Source organism: Dermacentor andersoni, chromosome 5, assembly GCF_023375885.2.
Source record: "Dermacentor andersoni chromosome 5, qqDerAnde1_hic_scaffold, whole genome shotgun sequence".
Classification (NCBI taxonomy): domain Eukaryota; kingdom Metazoa; phylum Arthropoda; class Arachnida; order Ixodida; family Ixodidae; genus Dermacentor; species Dermacentor andersoni.
The window spans coordinates 56,474,427-56,498,375 of record NC_092818.1 but is presented as its reverse complement, the minus strand read 5'-3'; positions in this window follow the sequence as shown (position 1 = coordinate 56,498,375).

Genomic DNA, 23,949 nt, shown 5'->3' with positions numbered 1-23,949 from the left:
GATATGTTAGGAACGGCCTATTTCAGGATGATCATCTCAGATTACGCAACAAAATACAAAGTTCATTATGCAACAGCTCAGGTCTTGTATGGCAAACAACTACTCCCTTTTATCTGGATAGCTTGATGATGTGCATGACTCATACTAACTAGAGAGAGCCGCGCGACATGCTTGTCATACCTAGCGACAGAAGTAAATGAACTGAAATTGATGTAGTTTTGGAGACCACAAGGAATAAATTCTGAGTCTAGAAAGTGGCGTTGATTCGAAAACAATTGAACCATCAGCACAACACAGAAATTGAAACAATATTTCTAACAGAGCTGTTTTCTACATAACACATAAAGACCGATATATATATATATATATATATAGCAATTCCGTATAATTCGGCAATTAGCCTTAATTAATCATATTCTCCAATATTATATTTAGTTGATAGAGTGGCAATGAGAAAATTGCATAGAACCATAAAAATGTCCCGATACAGCTTTCTGTTGCTCGAGACGTGATACAAAATGTGTTTTTCCGAGCCTGAAAGAATCCCGCGAATACATGCATAGTGCCTCGTGCGGCCAGTCGGGCGACAATTTTCCGTGTATTCGCGGACTTTCACGTTCGGAAAGAGAGAGTCAACTCTAATTCAGGCCAGCAATCATAGCGGCGCACGCGGCATCCCAACACCTAGCACACGGCCGATATCACCTGGGTCTCAGCGGCTGCATTGGCTAGCTGGACGGCCCAGACTTGGTCTCGCTGCCCTGAACTGAGCCAAAACCTTTTGTATTACACGTAATAAATACAGAAAGTTTCATCGGATTTTCTAACATTGCACTACAATTTTCTCATTCACGCTTCATATTTAATTATTGTATTTGAGAACTTGATCAATTATTGGGGACTAGTTATCTAATTTCGCGAAATGAAAAGAAATCTGAGGATAAGATTGCACCGGAAAACAAGCGCAGATTAGTTGTGTTGTTCTGCCTGGAATTTGCATATTTTGTGTATGGCTCAATTTACGTGAAACACCCTATAAGTATATATCTACAGCGAGAGAGAGATTGGTAGCCAATACATAATGATAAGTCGCACGTTTTCTAACAGCGCAAAGGACACATGGACAAAAGCACCGTTTGTCTTTCGACAGCTACGGTGTTGAATTTTTCACGGCATCCTGTTGGCATGCACACTTTTTTAATCACTTCGCTTAAGAGCGCCAATGCAAAACTATTTCGCAGTGGATGACAGAGCAGACAATGCCACGTGATAGATCCCATTACGTCCCGAGAATTTTTCAATTACATTCGGAAAGGCCTTCGCAGTAACGCAAGGTGCTATCTATTTAGAGGGCAATGCCTGTGCAGGATGAGTACTTGTTTACCATATGGTACGCTGTTTATGTCAGCTTTGTTGAAGTACATCTGTAAATTAGGGAAGAGGGGGCTTAAGGAATTATATTGGTTCAGTTGTCAACTCCAGCCTTACGCGCGTAGGCTATTTTCATCGTAGGTTATTTTTATTTTTATGGGCCATTTTTATCAGGCGTTTGTGAACTTTGTGTATAGACCTGGACTTCAATTCATGCAAGCGACACATGATCGAACTATTTTGATCGTGAGAAATATGTTACGGTTGTCAAATAAAATTTTTATTATATTACAATGTCACACAAGAATCCGCTTCAGGGTTTGTATTAAAAGAAATACCCTCATTCCTCTCTCAGGCATGTGACATTAATACAGTGTTTCTTTTTTCTTTGCGTGAAAATAAATTAGGGCTGCAGAACAAAAAGATTACGCGTCAAAATGTTTAGTTGAAATGCTGATCACTCGTTGTAGAGATAAGCACTTGCCTGACTCATGCAGCTCAACGTGAACTGACAATCAGTTCTCTTATTAGAAGAATGAGTGTGGAGAAACCGAGTTTCCTATGTTTGCGTCACAACTTAGTCCAGGTAACATACACAATAAACCGAGAAAATGAGGTGTGAGTTTGTTAATTAAATCAATGAGGATGGCATTGAAAGCATAATTAACAGTAGATCACAGCTTTGTGCTAATATGAACGCGAATCCCGAAGGCACATACATAACCCTTGCTCCCGTGACTACGATTCTAGAAACGGAAGCGAGCATCTTAAGACACGAGAAAATCAGTTTTAGTATCACATAGGTGCAGGTAGGATCATAGCAGCGCAAAAGCAAACAATTAGGTGTAGCAATCCTAGTAAACAAGAGTAAACGAAACACTGGTTAGTGATTCATCACAATGGTGATTTGAATCTATTGCCGTGGCGTCGCATGCATGAGAGCATGAGCCACGAGTCCGTGCGCTCACGTATGGTCGCCATGCAGACTTCACGAAAACGCTGTTGCCCTCTGAGGAATGCTCTTCAAAGTAACTAATTCTCACATCGAAATTGTTTATCTTGCTCCTGTGACCGTGTTTCATTGTTTGATAGCTGTTCTGGGGTGGTCGCTCCAATCATGTCACGTCTTTAGGTATCACAATGTTCGCGAGTGTCGTCACCGATTTTTTGGCGTGGTTCTGGAATACTCGTGTTCTCCATGAGGGAGTTGGCATGCGGCATGGTGGATGGTGTGGGTTCTACAGCGGTTGCACTAGGCGGTGCGGTGGGTTATAAGTGGGTTGTGGACAAGCTTTACCGCGAATCAGGTTTAGACGACCTACTCACATGCTGTGCGTTATCATTGTGATTTAAGAGTTTTTATTCTTATGGGCCTATTGTCCCTCGATGAAGAGTTCAATATGTGTTTGCATGCGGAGTTCTTAATGCGTCAGCATTATCACGATACTTCCTATGTATGTATGCATGCATGCATGCATGCATGTATGTATGCATGCATGTATGTATGTATGTATGTATGTATGTATGTATGTATGTATGTATGTATGTATGTATGTATGTATGTATGTATGTATGTATGTTTGTATGTATGTGTGTATGCATGTATGTATTTATGTGTGTATGTATGTATGTATGTATGTATGTATGTATGTATGTATGTATGATGCTATCTGGAACGTCATTGCAAACGAAAACAAAAATGTCGTCATCCTCGGTGACATAAACATAGATATTACTAGCCCCAATGATAGTCATTGCTCTAATTATACCAACTGCTTTGCGAGATATGGCCTAGATTCATTAATAACCGTACCCACAAGATGTCCTCCGTCCGGATCTCACTCTTTAATAGATCATGTGTTATCAATCTTACACCTAGAGCAATGTGCTGGCGTAGTCACTGTTCCCATAACAGACCACTATCCCGTATTCGTTCTATTAAAGTCTATTAACCCACCGTAGCAACGAAAAATAAAAACAGCGAACTTTCACACCGCTAAGTTCATTAGTCAAATTGCTGAAATCGAGTGGAACCCGATTCTTACTATAACAGACGAAATCCTGGCATTCGAACAATTTAACAACAAAGTTAAAAGCGTGTACTCGGAATATACGAGTCTAACACAATATATTCACTGGTTCTCCGCCCCTAGAAAACAAGGGATAACAGGATCCTTCTTAAAAAGTATTAAAAAACGTGATAACCTCCATAAAAAATTAGAACGCCAAACCTTTAATGGAACTTTAAAGTCGTGGTACATATATTTATGCTAATACATTTACCAGACTTTTGAAAGAAGCCTAGCGTTCCTACTTCGAGAAAACGGTTGATAGATACAAAAATAACACCCGCAATACCTGGCATACCATTAGGTCCTGTCTTCATCTGTTTTCACCAAAGCGTGCAGTGAGCCAACTTAATACAGGAACAAGGGTAGTAACGGAAGCCACTGATATTTGAATTGAATGCTTTTTTCTGTCCTACACATGATCCTTCACTAGACAGTATACCATAGCCAGTACTCAGGCAAACCCCTTATTCATTGCACTTGTTCCCTACATCACCCAAAGAAGTATCCGATTCAAACGCTAGTTTACGAACTACTGGTCCCGGCGTTCATGATTTACAACCTTCTAAAATCAAATTAGTATCATCTGATATCGCCGATGTACTCGCGCACATTAATAACTGCATGTTCACAGCAGGCGTTTTCCCCGACAAATTTAAACACGGTAACATAACTCCTATATTAAAAAAAAGGTAACAAAGAATTAATTTCAAACTATCGCCCTCTCTGCATGCTACATTTTTTTAGCAAAGTCATCTAGAAACTACTTGTAAACCGCTTAAAAACTAATTTCACAAATTTAATCTCCTCTCGCCTGAACAACACCGGTTTCGTAAAGGTTATTCGACTGAAACAGCTATAACTTCATTCACTGACAAAATAAAACATAGCCTTCACAACTCCCATATTGTTGGTTCAGTTTTCGTTGACTTTCGTAAAGCATTTAACACCATCTGTCATAGCATCCTTTCTAACAAGTTAGAAGATCTGGGTATTCATGGCCCAGCTCTTACACACATCCGCAGTTATTTGACTAACAGAACACAAGTTGTAAATTTCGGAGGTTCACTCTCACTTGTCTCACCTAGGTCACTAAGGGTGGCCCACATGGCTCACTTTTAGGCCCTTTACATTTCCTGGTGTACATTAATGATCTTCCTCACTGTTTAACCAGTAGTTCAGCTATACTATATGCTGACGACACGACTATATTTACTAATGGCAAATGCATAAATACCGTAATAAAACGACTAAATTCTGAGCTAAGCAACTTATCTGCGTGGTGCCCAAGTAACAAACTTCACATCAACCCTTCGAAAACACAGTTTATGTTTTTTCATACAAATAAACGCGTCATCGCGCCCGCGCTACCGCTCGTCTTAGAAACTCATGTTCTCTCACCTGCACATGATGTTTTCTTCCTTGGCGTCGAACTTGACCCCCAACTTAGGTTTAACTTGCATGCTGACCTGGTATAAAAGAATTGCCTTCGGAATAAGAGTACTAATTCTAACGCGCTCGTATTTTCCACAAAACGTTAGAACTTCATTTTATTACGCATTTCTTCATTGTCACTTGCAATACTGCATCTCAGTTTGGGGAAACACATATTGCTCGCACCTAATACATCTACAACATTTGCAAAATAAAGACTTGAGGATCATCAATTTCTCTAGTTACATGTTACATGCAGTACCAATTTTCAGTTCCTTAAATATACTACCACTACGTTACATGCTCCAGCTCAAATCAGTTTTACTAGTATACCGCACACTAAATCATGAAAGACCTTTAGATGCATTTAATAACTCTGCTCTTTCCAACACTAACAATACGAGATTTTCCTCTAGCAACAATTTTTGACTCCCTCGAATAAACACTAATTATGGAATGTTTACTTCCCTATTTACGGCCATTAAATACTGGAACAAACTACCACCCCATATTAAAGCCTGCCGCACGACATTAACATTCAGGAGCGATACGAGGAGGTATCTTTTAACGACACTACTGGTTACTGATTCATTACTATAAGTTTATATTGTGTACAAATTTATTTTGCAGTTTTCAATGATTCTGCATTTGCTTAATGTATCAATAGATTTTATTTATTTTTCATTCTATATCTCCCTTTGTCTTCTTTTCTCCCCTTTTTTAGGCGTTTTGAATTTTTTGTTGCAGAGTCTATATAACATTTGTACTTTGCATATTCTAAGCATATATTTGTTTCTAATTATCAGTTATTTTACCGTGTGTTCTTTGATATGTGTCATTCCTATGTTTCCATAACGTGTCAATTACTACATATTTATTTATTCATACGCTGTATCGGTTTCATTTGCATGTGTTTTGAACTTCAATTATTGTAAGCACCCTTTTCTGTTTGTTTTATTGCTTCATTAACTTCGTGTTTTCTGATGTCTGTCACTGCTATGTTACCATAATGTAATAATTTCAGCATTGTTAAATTACTAATAGGAGGTCCCCTGACATTTCTTTTAACTCCGGGATCTCCTTCTGTACTAATAATGAATGATGATGAAAAAAATTAATGAAAATAAATAAATAAAAATAAATTGATGTATGTGTGTATGTAGGTATGTATGTATGCATGTAGGTATGTATGTACGTATGTATGTGTATATGTATGCATGTATGTATGTGTGTATATATGTACGTACGCACGTACGTACGTACGTATGTATGTATGTATGTATGTATGGAGTATACATAAATATATAGCGCGCCCTCCTTATTCCTTGGACTCTATCCTCCGCAGCCACTTTTCAAACATTCATTCCTATGGCGTTGGCACCAACTAATGAAAGGTCCATGCACCTGAACTGCTAGACTTCTCAGGAAGCCCTCCATGCTGCCGCACCGCTTTTTCAGAACCTCAAAGGTGTGTAACAATACGGTCGTGAAGCCATATTGTGTATATCGCCCGATCAGTCCTATGTAGGAGATTTACGTAAATGCACATATTTCTTATCACTACCCGTGAGTGCCTTTTTTCCAGCGCATTTTGCATGCACCATAGGAATGGTCTGAGGTGTTCACTCTACCTTAACACCAACTGAAACGTAGGAAAACTTTGATGGACGGGAGCAAAGCCATATATCAATGAACGAGAGTCGTAGATAATGGGCGGTTGCCGAAGAATAGGCGATAGCCACTGTTGTGGGAGTTCCCTGCGTAGCGGAAATGGAAGAGTGGTCCTTTATAGTCAGAGTGGAGCCCTTCCACCTCGACCTACACAATGACTCAATTACAAGTTATGTGGTCGAACTGCTCACAGGCGCAATTCAAGCCAAGTTGGCCGCGCATGTGGGACAGATCACACACAAAGTGACTGCAATCGTCCCGCAGTGGTCACGCTGGCTTTTCTAACTGTTCTTCACGGGGCCAAGAAATACGCATACAGAAAATATTGGAGAAGTGACGCTGTTTTACTAGGGCTGCCATCAACCTTTGTCAAAGCAACGACTTATGTTTATGATGGAGTTACAGCTATCCAGAAGTCCCTTATGGGCATATCCCTCACTGCAGCCATTGAAACGGCAGCAGAAAAAACAGTGGCTAGGGCTATGGAACGACTAGTAGTGAATCTTGTCAATTGTGTTTCCTAATGTATTGCTTAGAAAGTAAATGTAGCCATGCAAAGTACCCGGGTACTTCCTTTATCACCACAGGGAACAGCTTCCTGCTACTTGTAAAGAAACACGCATATGACTATGGTTGATGTTTTAGGGCTTCATAATTCCTCTCAGGTCCCTATTACGACTTGCAATCAGAAGATTCCCGAGCTAAAAGGCCGAAAGAAGAGAATACCGATCGGCAAAAAAAAAAAGAAAAAAACTATGTCCCGCAATTTTGCAGAATCCAGCTCTCATCTCTTTATGCGAAGTCCTGGAAAAGGCAGGAAATTGAAAATAAAGAAATCATCCTAAGAAGGCAGTTCCGACCGAGGCGCATTACTGAAGACGGGTTTATTTTAACAGTTTCAGTGTAACTGCCGTTCTATCTATTCAGCTTCAGTTGTCTGACGTGGCCGTATTACTCAGTTTTATTTTGAAATAATTTTATTGCAAGATACATGGTTAAGAACAAAACAAAGTATTGTTGAAAACATTGCAGATTATATTTTCTAGGCCGTACTACTTGAGTTAGCGGTTTAATATTACGTGTATCAACTGAAAGTTGTCATAAACATAAAATTTATTGTGAATTGTGCCGGCCGCGTGCAGAATTCAAGCTATAGAAATAAACATACCTGCACGCAACTCTATTAGAATTATAAATGCACTCTTTCCTTCTGATGTCAAGGATACGCGAACCCTTGGTTGTGCAATAACTACTTCTGCAGGCGACTTAGTAGTCCTTCGAAATTTCAATTGGCACGATGTACTATCGTGGGTTGTGATGTCAGTTTATTGCGCTACCATATCATTGAATTACTCGTTGTATACCAACCTTTATTGTGGAAATTGCGGCTCGGATGCATTGTACGCGGACAAGCACACTTTATTATATACTATACATTCGGGGAGCTCAAGCATCTCTGTTTACTCTTGCTCGACTGTTGATAGTGCTATGAGCAGTGATTACTTAGTGAAATTTGTTTGATGTCAGCTCAATATCAGATCAAAATCGTGGGCAGGAAACTTCTTTGCTCGGATACAGAAAGTTTAAAAAGCACTTAAGAACTGTTCTCAAGTCTCGTATCCGCAAGAAATGTGAATTAACAGACAAAACAAATCAAATAAATGTTGTTTATACCCTCCGTGGTGAACATTTGAATGCTCTTGAGATTGCAAAAAAATAATAAAGGCCTAATTGGGAAAGCTACTAGTTAATCAATGTCCCAAAAATTGGTGGGTGTATAAATTTTAAGAATGTGTATTAAGCGGCCAGTTGCTAAAGGGAAATAGTTATAAGAATCCAAAGATGTGTATTTGTCAAAAACGAAAAGTCAATGTATTATATTCAATCTACTTCGTATAAACAATTGGATTTCGCAACCATGTACTCCTGAAAATTATATGTCATCCTATTGGAACTGACGGATCCATTAGAAGATATTGCCAAATGTTCCAACATATGTTTTGTTCCCTTTTGACAGGCCGCTCATTGCAAAAAATTGCCGGCGAACATATTTTTATAGATTTTTACAGAACAATTAGCTAAGTCTGCTGATTGACGATCTCATTGATTTCCAGATTCCAACGGCGTAACCACTCATATGTTAAGAACATTATTTATGGAGTTTCTAAATGATGGCATAGGTGTGGTATAGGATTTGATATAGGTATCCATAGCATTCCGGATGCTTGGAAAATTTGCAAATTTATTCGAATTCCTAAAAATTTGAGTGAAGGATGTTGTAGCAGCAGCATTGGCGCCACATCGGAATTTCGCACACGCTCGGGTCTGCACGATGTAGGTGCCGCTTGCACGCACAGGCACGGGCTTGCGGCCAATAATAGTTAAAGAAGGCTACGCATGAGATCGGTGGTGTCGGTTTTGTCGCTCGTTCTTGGAAAGGCGAGACTCCATCGGTCTCTGCGGTCACTGGTCGCCACAGGTTGGAGACCTCGGATCTGACAGTGCGATACGCTCCTGTACTAGAAAGGACCATGAAAAAGACAAATGCTACGAGTGCTCAGGGTAGGAACCCTTTAGAGGACAGCAGTGAGCCCTCTGCTTTGCCATCGCCGCCAGCTTCCGACACTGCTTGGACCAATATCCCTCGTCGTTGTTTCTTGAGGCCAAATCGCAATTACCAGTGGCCGGTATGCACTCTCAATCCTCAAAGTTTCGCTACGCTATCGCAGTGGTCTCACGCGCCACCATTGATTAGGCTGCAGATTTGTTGAATGCACCGGTCTGCAACCAACCATGACCATCTCAAGGCTGTCCTGCTACAGCGCAAAGCACACTGTAAACGGAAATGAGCCGAAAAAGGCATCTTAAGGGATGTGACCTCCCTTGAGACTACGTGCCTGAAAACCGTGCTCCCTTACAGTGGTGTAGAAATGTTCAGCGTCCTCCATTTTTCTCCCTCGCAAAATGGGGATGAAAGAAGGAGAAAGAACCTCAATTCCACATCCTTTTTAAAAGGGAGTTCAGAATATACAGGCCTCCCTTTAGCGTAAACGGAGTTATGTTTCTTATTTTATGCGTTATTTTCTTTTCTTTTACACATCTGTTAGAAGGAAACGAGAAAGGAGAGATATATTGTCCAAGTGGTTCCTTTTCTTTTTTTTTCTTTCTGCAAATTTATACATTTCCGGAGTGCAAGCCAACTTATTTATGGCGATATAATAGACGAGTTGTTCGTCTCGTCGACCACAATGTCCTGTCGCGCTGCCAGAACCCCCGGTCGGCATCTGACGAGCTGTCTTCGGAAGCGAGACCATGCAAAACTTGACGGCTTAGGCCGCAGAATGACCTCGCTTCTGTTCGTCTTCCCATCAACTAAAAGTGAAACGGAAGGCAAAGCCCGCAAAGCGCCACTGTCGTCGGCGCCGGTGACGGCACCTGTTTTGCTCATCGTATTTCTGCGTGTGTGTCTATATGCGTGCTTACGAGGTAAGTTTGGCGGCCGTCGGAGAGTGTTTCGTTTAGTGTGGAACCTCACAAGAAAGCTACCTGCCCCACTGCGCAGCACGGCGGTGATCGGCCACCGCGTAGCCATCGCTTTGACGTGATCTGTGTACTACAATACACTTTTGTGGTTCGCGCGGCCGTGCTCGGGCATTCCCTACTGCGCCACGGTATGACAGCGGCTAGCGAAACCTCACCCACAGTTCTCACAAAATCGGACCGCGTACGGTGTCGACTGCTTTGGAAACGGCTCGTTTCGGATTACCGCTTGCCCAGTGGCCTCATGTTTCACGCGGCCTTTTCAAGCTGCGGTGGTGAGTACGGCGCGGAAGCATTGCGCTATGCGCATAATGCTCACACCTTTTATGTCGCGGTGTTGAGACTTATCGGTCCTCTCAAGAAAACTCAAGAAGTCAGTGCCGCACAAAAAAGAGACGTTTCAACTTTTTTCTTTTTCTTTTTCAATTTGTTGTGTTTTACGTGTCAGAACCATGATCTGTTCCTGCGACCCCGTGCTTAGTACTAAGCACAACTACAAGGACGCTTATAGCAACCACGGCGGGTCAAAGAGTGTTGGAGTTTCGTCATCAGGTGTATTTGATAACCATTTCGCCTTAAGTGTCGATATTGGTTGTGACAGCCCACTTGAAAAACACAACAGGAAATTTCTGTCTGTCGTTCTGTCGTGTGTAGTGTGACGTCCTGTAGTTCTTGATCAATATTCAATTAAAGATTGACAGAGACCGCTTTAAGGCTATGTAAATTTGTTAGTAGAAAAAAAGAAAGAAACCTCCCCGCAGAGGATTCGAACTTCGGACGGGAGGATCCCGAGCCCAGCATCTTGCCACTGCACCACGCGGAACATGCGTCCTTATGTGTATTTTAGCTATACAAACACTTTGCGTTTATTTTTATATTTGCATTTTAAGAGCCAAGATGCGCTTTCATTCCACCGCGTCAACTGCCGCATCTCTAGAAAAGTAAAAGTGTTCTACCATCGACAGGTACATTGTGTAGTGCTAGAACATCGATTTTGCTGTTGGATATCCATATTAAATAAAAAATGCAGGAATAGACAACGGTGACCGGGGACACTGTTAGGTTGTTACTGTTAATTTCGACAGTTGTCTCTCGCTCTACACTTTTGAGCGCGCATATAATTCTGTGTTCAATGCAGAATAGCTACATAAACATTCGTGGATCATTGTTCATTCTGACAGCATACTGGCTTCTCTCGGCAGCGCTGTAGCGGAATAATGAGACCCGAGCGAGACAGCTTTTCACGCAACTTTGTGGAACAACCGAAAACTTCTTTTTCGCTTTGTAAAAGCTTAAGCAATATTTCTGGGAAGTTAACTGTGTCAGTGTAACGGCACATGTAAGTCCACAGGCCTGTGTGCCACATCTTACCAAATAACGCAAAACGGATACGCAGCAATTCCCGCAGATGATATGACTTTCATCAGCGGCCTATTTTGAGGAGGCCGGTAGGGCGTTTATGGTGCTTCGTCGTCACGGCACAATTATAACAATTGGCCACGTCGACTTTAATACCGGTGTCGGTGCTATCAGCATTGCCGTCTTCAGAGAAGCACGATTGAATATCGCGCAAGAGAAAAGTACAGGGTACACCACCGACGCGGAATTGACATACAATTTTAAAGCGTCGTGACTGAAACCGTCAGAAATAATGTCGCTGCGGCAAGAAGTGGCACATTTCTAACGCCACTACCGAAAATGTGTAGTCCCGACAGAGAGTTCCTGTTGCGACGTCAGAATCGCTGTTGAGCTAGAAAGTTGTTGTTGCGACTTCAGAGCTCTTGTTGCCGGACAGAACGTTCCTGTTGCGACTTCAGAACTCTTGGTCTTCACGACAGGATGATTCTGTTGGGACATCAGAAATGTCTGTCGCAACTACAGAAACATCAGAAACTTCTGTCGTACAAAACAAATTTCCGTAGTTGCGACAAGAATTCCTGTTGTCTTTTTCAAGTGGGAGCGATTTGCGTCACAGCAACATTATTTTTAATGCGGCAAATTACTGTTATGCAGCATGAACAATGCGAACAGCCAGCCTGTTTCTGTGTTAAATGGAGGCACGCAGTGTGTGCACACAGCTATGTTCATTTTTTCAGTTTTGTGAAATAAGCTTCAAACTGCATGCATTTTCATTGGGAAATCTGTACCAGCACTTCCTTGTGTCAGATTGTCTATGCACAAAAGTTTGTGCATTAGAAATCAGTTTCAGGCAGTTACAGCCTACAATTTTTTTTCTGTATACAGACACTAACTGCGTTTTCATAGTCATGTATTGCACATTTCACCAGTGCTGAAAAGGACAAATGAAATACATTCAAGGAGGCCTGCGAATTTGTTTGCTTGGTCAGGCTTTGATGCATTTTAGTAACGTGTTCATGTGCAGATGTCGTGTGAATGTATACTTGGACTTTAGTTACGTTTCACTGCATAAAAAGATACCACCCAGCCAATCTCAATGTTTTTCCTTGTTTCTTGCCTTTGGTGCCCACATACCTGAATGTATTCTGAATTTTTGTACCAAGACAACAGCAGGGCATCACACACGCTAGAAACATTAAAACAAAGAACAAGGAATGTGGCACAAATGATCCACGGAGTCACAAAACAACAAAGAGGCTTCAAAGAAGCGGAGGCACTCAGACTTGTGCGAGCATTCATTATTAGCAGGGTGACCTATAGCCTCCCCTTTCAAAAACTAAATAAGGCTGAAATGCCTAAAGTGATATCCATCATCAGGGCAGCTAGGGCTCCCAAAAACACAAGTGCCAAAAACCTGGACGCTCTTGGTATTCACAACACATATGAAGAACATGACACGGCATGTGGTCACGCCTCAGAGAGAACATCTGAATTCTACAAAAGAAAGAAAGGCTCTGTTACAAAAGGTGGGATATCCCCTGATAGCGCAGTATGGCTGAGAAAAAACAGGTTTGCTACCCAGACAAACAAGAGAGAAAATTCTAGTTTCACGAATCCCAAAGAATATGAGCACGGAACACCACCAAAGCAGAAGAAAAGCGCAATCAAAGGCTTTACAAAAGAAATGTGAAAGAAATCCCGACATATACTACACAGATGCGTGTAGAGTGGCAACAGACAAATTCAAAATAGTGGCCTTCAATCGGTCCACAGGGATAACAAGCTCCATTCGGAACCCTTTAACCTGCACCGTGGAGGCAGCAGCCATAGTGCTGGCCTTTCGAGATGCAGAAGCAAAAGAAACAATCTGCATTGGCCGTGATGGACTCTAAGGCAGCATGCTGTTCGTGCATGACGGGTACCGTCCCACGCAAAATTCACAGAATTGCACCAGGTGGTAATTTGGTGCCCGGCGCACTCTGGACTCCAGGAAAATGAGAGGGTGGACCGAACTGCTCGAGCAATAAGCATCCGAGCACTAGTCAGTCCTTTCAAGGAACTCCCATTTACCCACACGACACCTTCGAAAACCTGGAAAAAGCGAGACAAAAATACAGCCGCCCGCACTCGAGCCTTATGGAAAAACAGGCCAGGGATTGGCACTGTGTACAGACTAACACATATCTACACCTACAAATACTCAGTAAGATACGCCCTGCATTCTATGAAAGTATGTGTTCTTGGTGCGGGGAGCTGCCGACTCTTGCCCACGTAATATGAATGTATAAACTACAGCCTCCGAATTCCAATTCGCCCCTTACGGCGCAAGTGCCAAGTAACAGGCACTGGGATGTTTGGCTTACTAGTGGAGATGCTGAGAGCCAGAGAGCTCTTCTCGATCAAGCCCAGCAAACCACAGAGATCAGTGGAGCCCTGGACTGAGGGACGCACCGACCACCCAAACCACTAGGAGAAATAAAGTTTATACTACAATTACTTGCCCTTAGTGCTATCAGCTATCAAGTTTACCTGCAACTACAAATGAGCCACATGTCACTTGATTCACTCAGTTTCCATTTAGAAAATGCGCTCATTGTAGGAGGTCATGCATGACTGATTGTGTATGTGCAGCATTTTGTTGCCACAGAGGGGCATGTAATATGGAAACTGACATAAACATTAATACACTCCGTAGTAACTTGTTCTGAATAGAACTTTTAAAAATAAAGAGCAGTTTCAATCAATGACAACATGTGTTTTTTTTTTAAATCGGTGAGTAGTGTGCTACCGTCTGCGATTTCTTTTATTTCACGTGGTAAAGGTGTGTGGCTGTCACTGTACTGCTTTCAAGCTTCTGCATTAAGTGTGCTTGTGGCACCTGGGACTAATTCTCAAAGCAAATATGCTTCAGGTAATTGTGAATTCTCGTCAAACATGACACGCATATTGCTGTATTGGTCCTGGAAAATTTATTCAGAAAAGCAGCTTTTATAGCTTCAGTAAATTATTCATTGTGGCCAATGCAGCTGACTCTTTCCGAGATTGACCATTAATTTTACAGCAGTGGCTTTCTATAATTCTAGTAATCAGTGTGTATACTCCTTCTTTTCAGATATGTTAACATCATGCAAGTCTGCATTCCTAAGAACATAAACAGCCAGAGGCCACATTGCAAAGACGGGGATCTGTGTATCAAGAAAAGAAATCAGTAATAAAGGTGGCAAGAAGTACTCACAAGCGAAAATTTGTTGTCAGAGGGATGCAAGAATAACACAGCCCATCCAGGGGGTGCACGAAAGCCAGATAATGGCCACAAAAAACAAAGCCTACTCATATGTCACAACCGTTTTATTCGAAAATGACATTTAACTCCAGTGTATGCATAATGGAGCCTTGCTAATTATGTAAATTTACTAGCACTACCGTCCAGTACTGCTGTGCTCCTGAATGGTGGCTCACATTTGCAGGCAGCAATAGGTGCAGCGACATCCATCATTCGTGCATCACTCATTTTGGACAATACACGCCTTGCTGCAAGGAAAAGTAGCCCCAATATAGCTTTCTAGCAATTATTGGCAATTAGTTTGAGAAAGGCGTTTCCAACCACACCAGGCTAGACTGGCATTGCCTTGCAGCATGCTCTACACCGGGAACGTTACTCCTTGCCCCCGAACCCAACATTTCTGTTTATCTGGCATAGGACAATGTGCAGACAATGCTCACCTGCCCCCTGAAACAAAAAACAAAGCCTACTCATATGTCACAACCGTTTTATTCGAAAATGACATTTAAGTCCAGTGTATGCATAATGGAGCCTTGCTAATTATGTAAATTTACTAGCACTACCGTCCAGTACTGCTGTGCTCCTGAATTGTGGCTCACATTTGCAGGCAGCAATAGGTGCAGCGACATCCATCATTCGTGCATCACTCATTTCGGACAATACATGCCTTGCTGCAAGGAAAAGTAGCCCCAATATAGCTTTCTAGCAATTATTGGCAATTAGTTTGAGAAAGGCGTTTCCAACCACACCAGGCTAGACTGGCATTGCCTTGCAGCATGCTCTACACCGGGAACGTTACTCCTTGCCCCCGAACCCAACATTTCTGTTTATCTGGCATAGGACAATGTGCAGACAATGCTCACCTGCCCCCTGCCCTCCTCAACCCCCCCCCCCCCCCCCCGAGACACGCACCAATATATTCCTGGCTACCGGCACTGGTCGTTGTTACAAGAAATAGAAGTACAGATCCTTGGTCTCGATGTTCGTCAATCCGGAACAAGATCAAATTGGCTAGGCAAAATAAAGAAGACACCAATGTCAACCTTCCACGTGATATGCAGAATTGCGTTCAAATGTGGAGAAGATTGTACCGAAATAGCCAGTAATGTTGTTTGGTCTGTACTCCAGCCACATATTATTTATCAGGCTCAGTTTTACTGGCCCTCACCGAAGCAGAGAGACTAGATTGAGATCATTACTCAGAACATGATGAGGGCAATAGCTGCTCTCCCTCTGTTCACTCAAGAACATGCCCAGGTGAACACCACGGCAGCATTGCTAATTCAATGGGAATGAGCATGTGAATTAAAGAGGTTGCATGTTGCAGTCACTTCTGATTGCTTGGGTGCAAGAACAGACTTAAGACCATGGCACGGCTGTACACTGATACACTGATGTTCCTTTGGACCAATGTATTTTGTACAGACGCTGCTATTACAGGAGATGGAAGCATAGTATCAGTCAGCCTTAAGTACTTCCCTGTTTATAAAAATAAGGAATATACAATGGATGTCTGCAACTCTACTTGAGCTTCATACCAAACATGACAAGAGTCTGCAGAACGGCGCTGGTATACGGTAAAGTCACACATGACACCAATGAGGCAGCCTCATGTTTATCAAACATCACCCAAATAAAGACACACCAATTCCTTGAGTGCCATTTAACAGCTGAAGCAAGACAGTAAAGCCACATAGCTTTGCCAGAAGATACACAGGCTTCACAACTACTCACTTTTATTGCTTGCTTACACTAGGTACAGGGAGACATCTCTGACCTTTTCAATGCCATGGTAGATAACAAAGAACACAACAACATCAAGAACATGTATCTACCCGCACCTCTTGTGCCAGGCTCACTTACCGTCTTTCTACCCTCAAAAGTTTGCTCTGATGCGGCACATGCTTTTACGCTCAAATTTGACAGCCATTGCTGCATCAATTTTGCAAGCACTGTCAAGGACGCAGTATTCTTAACTGCAATTTATCTTCGGGAAATACGTAATTTTATTAATGTGAGCAAAGGCATCTTGACTCACTTATTATGAATGGAAAGAAATGTCACTGCTGCCTGAATGAAAAGAGTAATCTACTGCAGTTGTAGAGAGTCAGTGTAGCTTCATGCAATACTGTTTCACAGCAAGTTTGTACAAAGTATAATTACAGGCAGAGAATTATAGGCCTAATTGTGCTTTTCACTTGCTCTGAATGTGACCTTAACAAAGCATTGTGTGTAAAAAGGGCAAATGTTCTTTGAAATGAAGCATCTATCAGCGAGTAGCATTTTGCCGTTTGAGACTTTTTAGCATCCATGCTGGAGAGATTAAATTGCCAGTGTATTTATATGTCATGCCTCTAAAGATGCACATGGCGGTTAGGAAGGTAAATTTTTTTGAACCAGGGAGGGACGTACGGAAATAACTTTAGTGAGAAAAGGATCTGCAAGGTTTCCAGCCCTGGCTCAGGCCACCCGGGCATTATGTGCGGTGAGGCATAGCCGTTCCACCGCTGCCCGGGCCCACTGGATAGCCCATAGTTTGTCGTGTAGTTCCGAGCTAGTCAGAGCGCTTAGCTATCGCTCCTCGAGAAGGTCCGGTTCTATCTTGTCCTCTACATATATCGATCTGATATGTGTGCATGCACTTCCATGAGATCTGTGCCATGTCTGCGTGTTCGTGCTTGCAGAGCTTGCAGCTCGCGTCTGGGTATTGTGTTGAATTTACTCTGTTTAAATGTTCTGGGTTTCGGAATGTTCTGGTTTACAACATCCTCCAATATGTTTCAGGAAACCTGTCGAGTTCTTTGCGGGGTTGTGGGTATGTTTCTCATTGTTTCGTATAGTGCGTCAGTATGTCGTGGTATGTGACCAGTCTGTCCCGGTCGCCTCGTATCGCTACTTCGTTGTTGTCGCCTCCCCGCAGTCCTTCCCCTTTCCCCAGGGGTTGCGGGGTGTTGGGCCGTCACTGTCTGAGACGCGGTGGGTTAGTTCTCGCGCGGCTCGGTCAGCCTTTTCATTGAGGTTGGGAGGGCCATTCATGGTTACTTCTCCCATATGTGCCGGGATCCATTTGAGGTATTTGGGTCATGTCAGAGAAACACAAATGTATTGTTCCAAAATGGTACAGTGTTACTCCGCTGTTAGAAAGGTGATCTAGAAGAGCTCTCTAACTCCATTGACTAAATTTTCAGAGGTGATTGCAATGGGTGATTCCCCTGTTACTCTGGTATTGCTAGTCTGGTGCTTACTGTCAGTGATATACAAAGCATGCCAGTCTTGGAGCTCAACATTCAAGAGCCAAGTAAGAGGCATGTCATGGGTGATTTATTAAGCTTATTAGGCTTCTTTTTAAACAAACAATTAATTTATTTTTTATTTTTGCTGTCATTTTGATGGCCTGTCTATGCTTCTTATTTTGAAAGGCCATATTATTTTCATAATTATGGCCTTAAATGTTTAATTGTAATATCCCTTATAATCCACCGTGATTACTCGTAAAAGAGAAATCAATATAGAACAAACAGTAGATGTGGGCAAATGTATGTGCATTGACTTGAACAGTCACCTGCGAAAGTTTAAAGTCAGGTTGCTCAATGGATTGAATTATCTCAGCTGGAAAGCAGCACTAAGTGTGTTCATGTGCCCCTCACTCATCCAGTATACGTAAATGTAACCAAATGTAGTATATGCAACCAACACACTCTCAGACTTTAGCACAATAAGTTGATATGTTGTGTTATGCTGTTGAGACTGTGAATGGAACCATTATTAAAATGAGCAAGCTAGAGACAATTATTGCAGTGTTTATAATTTGTGGTAAGTGCAGCATGATATTGCAAAAGAACATAAATAATGCTCCTCTCAATGTTTCTATCTATGCCTTTCGTTCATCTCTTAGTCTCTCTGAAATTTAGCAGCAGGGCATGGCACAAGCACTGCTGCTTACGTTTAAAATGGAGTCATCAGTGGGTTTCAGACAGAGGCAACTCCTGTCCCTTACGCACATATGTTTCGGTATTTTCAAGACTGTTCCTGTCATACCAAAGCCAAGGCTCGCTGGCCCCTCATGGTATTGAAGCTTGCTCGCCAATTAATTAGAGTGGATGATACATTTTCTGGATTTTGTCAGGTGCCATCTGTCTTGCCCTAATCATGGTATGAAAGGTATACGTCCTGCTAGTCCAATGCAGCTATCTTAATAAAAAAATATTATAATTTGCATGTTTCTTCTCTTGGCCACCGAAGTGCATCATCCAAACCAAACACAAACACTTTTCTTCTTCGGTGCACTCTTGAAAACAAAGGCTTGCAGCCACATGCAGAAGAAAGTGCAAAACAGATTATGCAAATGTCTACAGTGTGCAGATTATGCAATGTGTACAGTAACTAAGGCTGCACCTCTAATGCATTAACTGTATTCAAGATTATGCAAGCTTTTTGCTAATTAAGCCATGTTCTAAAATTGGATTGCATACCCTAGCTGCATATGTGACTAAAAATGTGGTAGCTCAGTTGAAAAAGCTAGAAGTGGCATTCCAGTGGGGTATGTTTGTTCATTTGAAAAGCAGATTTCACTCAGTTGGTCCTATGACAAGAAATTTTGTTGTTGTGTTCTTAATACTTCATTCCTACATTGCATATTACACTACACCCTAAAGGTCCACACAGCCCACATATATCATCATTAAATTAATAAAATGTGAATACCATGTGCACATTTGTAATGTTCCTCTTCAGGCGAACATGTACGGTACTGTACCTATATGCGCCCTCATCAATCGTCTACACGCTAATAGGAAGTTTGTTTACATAGTTGTGTGCGAGAAAAATACTAAACAGCACTTCATCGGCATGTCTTCGGCGAGCATATCTCATGAGAGCCCCTCAACTGTACGTGCCAATTCGACCGAGTCATACATACATACGGTGCGATTCGGCGAACATGAACCTATCTTCAGGGCCAGTATGTCACATGGATTCCTTTGTCGGGGTTATCGTTATTATTATTACCTACCGTCCATATAAACGACCTACCGGTGATAGTGTACGCGCAGCACGGCAAGAAAACGACCTAGCGAGTACGGCACCTCGATCCGGCCTGCCTGCTCTATCATAACATAGCATAACCGTCGGAATAAAGTGATCACAATAGCACCTATTGTGTAACACAATAAGAAAAAAAAGCGAATGCCAACAGAGCTGCGATATGGAAGTGACCGACGTTTCACGTACCGTCAACACGCTAACTTAATTGCTGACAAAACATGATTTTACTACTAGCGCTGGCGAGACAGAAAGCGTCGTCTACCGCATATGCCAAACTCAGTCCAAGGATGCTCGGGGCGGGCAAGCAATTGCTGACTCGATCGGGCCCGGGCTGGGCTTGAGGAGCGTCTGGCCGGGGAACATTCATTAGCGACACACGGGAAGTCAGCGAGTCGTGGAAAGTTCTTGCGTGAGCGAAACGCAAGCGAAATTAAAATATGTTACAATATCCACCGTCTACAATCGGGCCGCGCGAAGCATTGGGCCGCGTAACTGCTATGCGGTTAATCTAAGAACCCTCGGGCTAATCACAGGTCACATATCGAACCCCGCGTCGTAAGAATGGGCTATTTTCCCATGCCCTTCACCTGCGGGGTGCCCTCACGCAGCGAGCGTACGTACCATCCAAAAGTCAATCTATTATTGCCCGGCCGGCATCGCGTACGGCGGACGTGAGGTGGCACACAACGACGGGAGCTTTGCCCAAGCCGGATTAGCAAACGTTAAGAAACTGCCACATTGTAAAAAGTCGTGGTTATCAGCGCGTGAAATGACAAGGAAGAGCTCAATCATAACCTACGCTTATCCATGCCGGCCTGGTCGCTGTGGACGCGGATATAACACATAGCGTTACAGAAGATTGTTCACAAACCATTAACAGCCCTGCTCGCTCGTGCATTTAATAACGTTTTCTACTCATCGTATCTTTGCGCTAGCTGTTACCAAAACTAAGATAAATCCTAACTACAGTGTTCTAGACGGGCACCGCCTCCTTCTAGAACACTGTACTCCTAACCAATTCGCCCACCTTGCTGTCTTGCTGACATAATATGACTGGTTAAAGTTATTCTAATGCATGCAGATATCGTATTCACATGTGCATATATTGATTGTTTACTTCAGCATGAAAAAAAAGGATGGTCCATCTGTATAATTTCACATAATTACATTTTCCTTCCTTTCTTTCCTTTTTTATTTTTACTGTTGCAGTGGGTTGAGCACAATATGCACAAATAAAATATGTCACCTTCGCACTACTCCATTACTTAGGAACAACAAATAAGCAATCAGAATGACAGATATATTTATTTTCTTATTAATTTTTTAAAATTTGTAGTCAGTATGAGACAGCTCACACTTAGCTTGCTTGATTTTTAACAAGCTCTTGGTCAACAACGACACATATGTTTGGGACTCGGAAGTAAACTGTGCAGTGCGTCTGTCTCAGCAGCAGTGTGGAAACTGAAAGCTTATGCAACCACACACCCATAACACGTCTACAAACCTGTCATTCTTATGCACAAGCGGATGAAGTGTGATGTCAAAATATATGTCACTTTCATCACTCAATAATTTGTGCGTGACATCTCTTCTTGTACTAATCAAGACGTGGCTAAACGATACCATCTTCTATAAAATTTGCTTTCCACATCTGCATACAACACTTTTTGTTGTGAATGATGCAACTGCATAGAAGGTGGCATGCTCATAGCTTTAAGAAAATAATTTCTTGCAGTTCCAACTGGCATTCGTTCATTCCTAGAGCACATTTTCATTTCACTTCAATGCTCAAGCAGAATGTTATAAGTGCATACTACTGCCCTCCGGATGTAAATTGTGCATATTTAAGCGAGTTTCAAAACATTCTAAATGAAGTGCGTATGCTATTTTGGCATTCTACTCTGATCATTTTGGGCAATTTTAATTTCTCCGTTATTAAATGGACAACAGAATCTGTCACATCTGCTCACGCTCACTGGCATATTTTCCTTCATTCCTGTGTACACTTCACGTTACCTCAACTCATTACTCTCCCAACCTGTTCATCATGTACACTGGCCAATATTCTAGATCTCATCAGAGGTAGAAAACAATTAACATTAAAATATGCGAAGCCATCAAAACTGCCCGGGGCCTACCATCTATGGCTTTAACTACGAGACTTCTCAAGATGGGCGTACACAACACTTGGCAAGAATTAGCTGAAGCTCATAAAGCCAGTCAGTTAGAATGACTTAAGCTCATGCCCACCGGGAGATCAGTGCTGCAACGGCTGAGCTACAGTGAAACCTTTATAGGCCACCACGGACCGGAAAGAAAGAATTCCTCCAAACATCTGCAAATCCCTGTGCATAGCACCAATTACATGCAACATGCACCTCACGCACCACAAGGAAAGAAGACAAGCCCGAGTGGATGCCCTACGGCAAAGACACAGGCAAGGTCCTGATGCCAGATACACCGACACAGCCAAATACCCGCAAAGAAATGCTTACGCCCTGAACGTCATAGATTCTAAGGGCAGAGAGGTAGCGTCTGCCAAAGTCCGTGCCCAAAACTCTGAGACTGCAAAAGAGACGGCAATCGCCCTAGCAACTACCACGTGCATGGACGCAGCTGTAGTTTTTTTCGATTCTGAAGCAGCTGTCAGGGACTATGCTAAGGGTCTAGTGTCGACAGAAGCACTAAAGATATTGAAGCACGACAGCGCTCCGATCCCCTACACCTGCGTGACCTGGGTTCCTGGGCATGGCGGGCTGGAGGGGAACGAAGCAGCACACGCCGTGGCCCGAGGCCACACCTGCCGGGCCAGCCCTTCCTACTCTCAAGGTGCCGGTCTGCGTCAGCAGGGGCAGAGACCATACCCATCACCTACTCAGCGATCCTTCAATATCACAGGCTGGAACGCAGGGTGCACCCACCACTTCACCCAGAGCTCACCGAAGAAGAAAGTACCACACTCAGAAGACTACAGAGTAACACTTACACCCACGGAATACTCATGCACAGACTATACCAAACGCTACAAGGCAACACTCATGCACAGAATATGCCCAATGCTACAACGATACCACTGCCCAATGTGCGGCTTACCAGACACCTTGGCGCACCTGATCCTCGAGTGTCCAAGGCATCTCGATACAGACGCATCGCCTTCACCGAAAGAATATAACGCCAGACAAGAAAGCGAAGACCTCGTTGAAACGTGAGAGGCCAAGATCGTCTCCGAGGGCCTGGAACAACAATGACACCTCGTCGCCAGGGCCAAGGAGGCAGCGAAGGCCAGTGGGTTCCTGGAATGAGGAGACGTCCCACCTAGAGTAGAACTGGGGCTTAACCCGGGATACTGTTTCAAAAATAAATGTTTATTCCTCCACCTCCTCATCTCGACGAGCGATCCTCTAATCTGTTCCGGCGTTACTCACCTGGGCGGGCTGTCTGATCATGCAGTTATAGTAGGTCTGCTTAACTTCTCTTTAACAAAAAAGAAAACACTACTAAACACATTAGGTGCTGCAATAGGGCCCACATTACTCTTTAACAAAAAAGAAAACACTACTAAACACATTAGGTGCTACAATAGGGCAAACATTACTCTTTAACAAAAAAGAAAACACTACTCAACACATTAGGTGGTACAATAGGGCCAACATTACTCGGCATAATCGTTAATTAGTCACCTTTGCTGACACACTCGAGCATTGAAGAGAACTAGGTTATGTTTAGAGGCACCTTTGCAAATCTTATCAAAATGTTCGTCTTTTTCTCAGCATTAGATGCAACAAAACATTCAATAGACGCCTCCAGCACCTCATAAATAAAATGAAGCGCTCTAAAGAATGGCAAATTAAAAAAATCCAAGACATGGCAAAGATACATATTATGTGACAAAGAATGCCAGATGCTACTAAAATCCCCACGTCAGCAGGTTTACAGCTATGATTTATTATGAATAACAGTGATTATGGCACGTAATAAACCCCTATTCACAGCCTGACATAATCCTAGTTCTGGTGGTGACATAGTCCCTGAGTTATAGTGTGTGCAGTTACTAAATAACATGTTCTGTTGAGTGTCCAAATGCGAAGACATCACTGCATGCCCTGACTTCCCCATGCAATTCTGACATGTCTGAAATTGTTATTAGTGGGTCGGGCATGTTTACCTTAGTAAACAGAT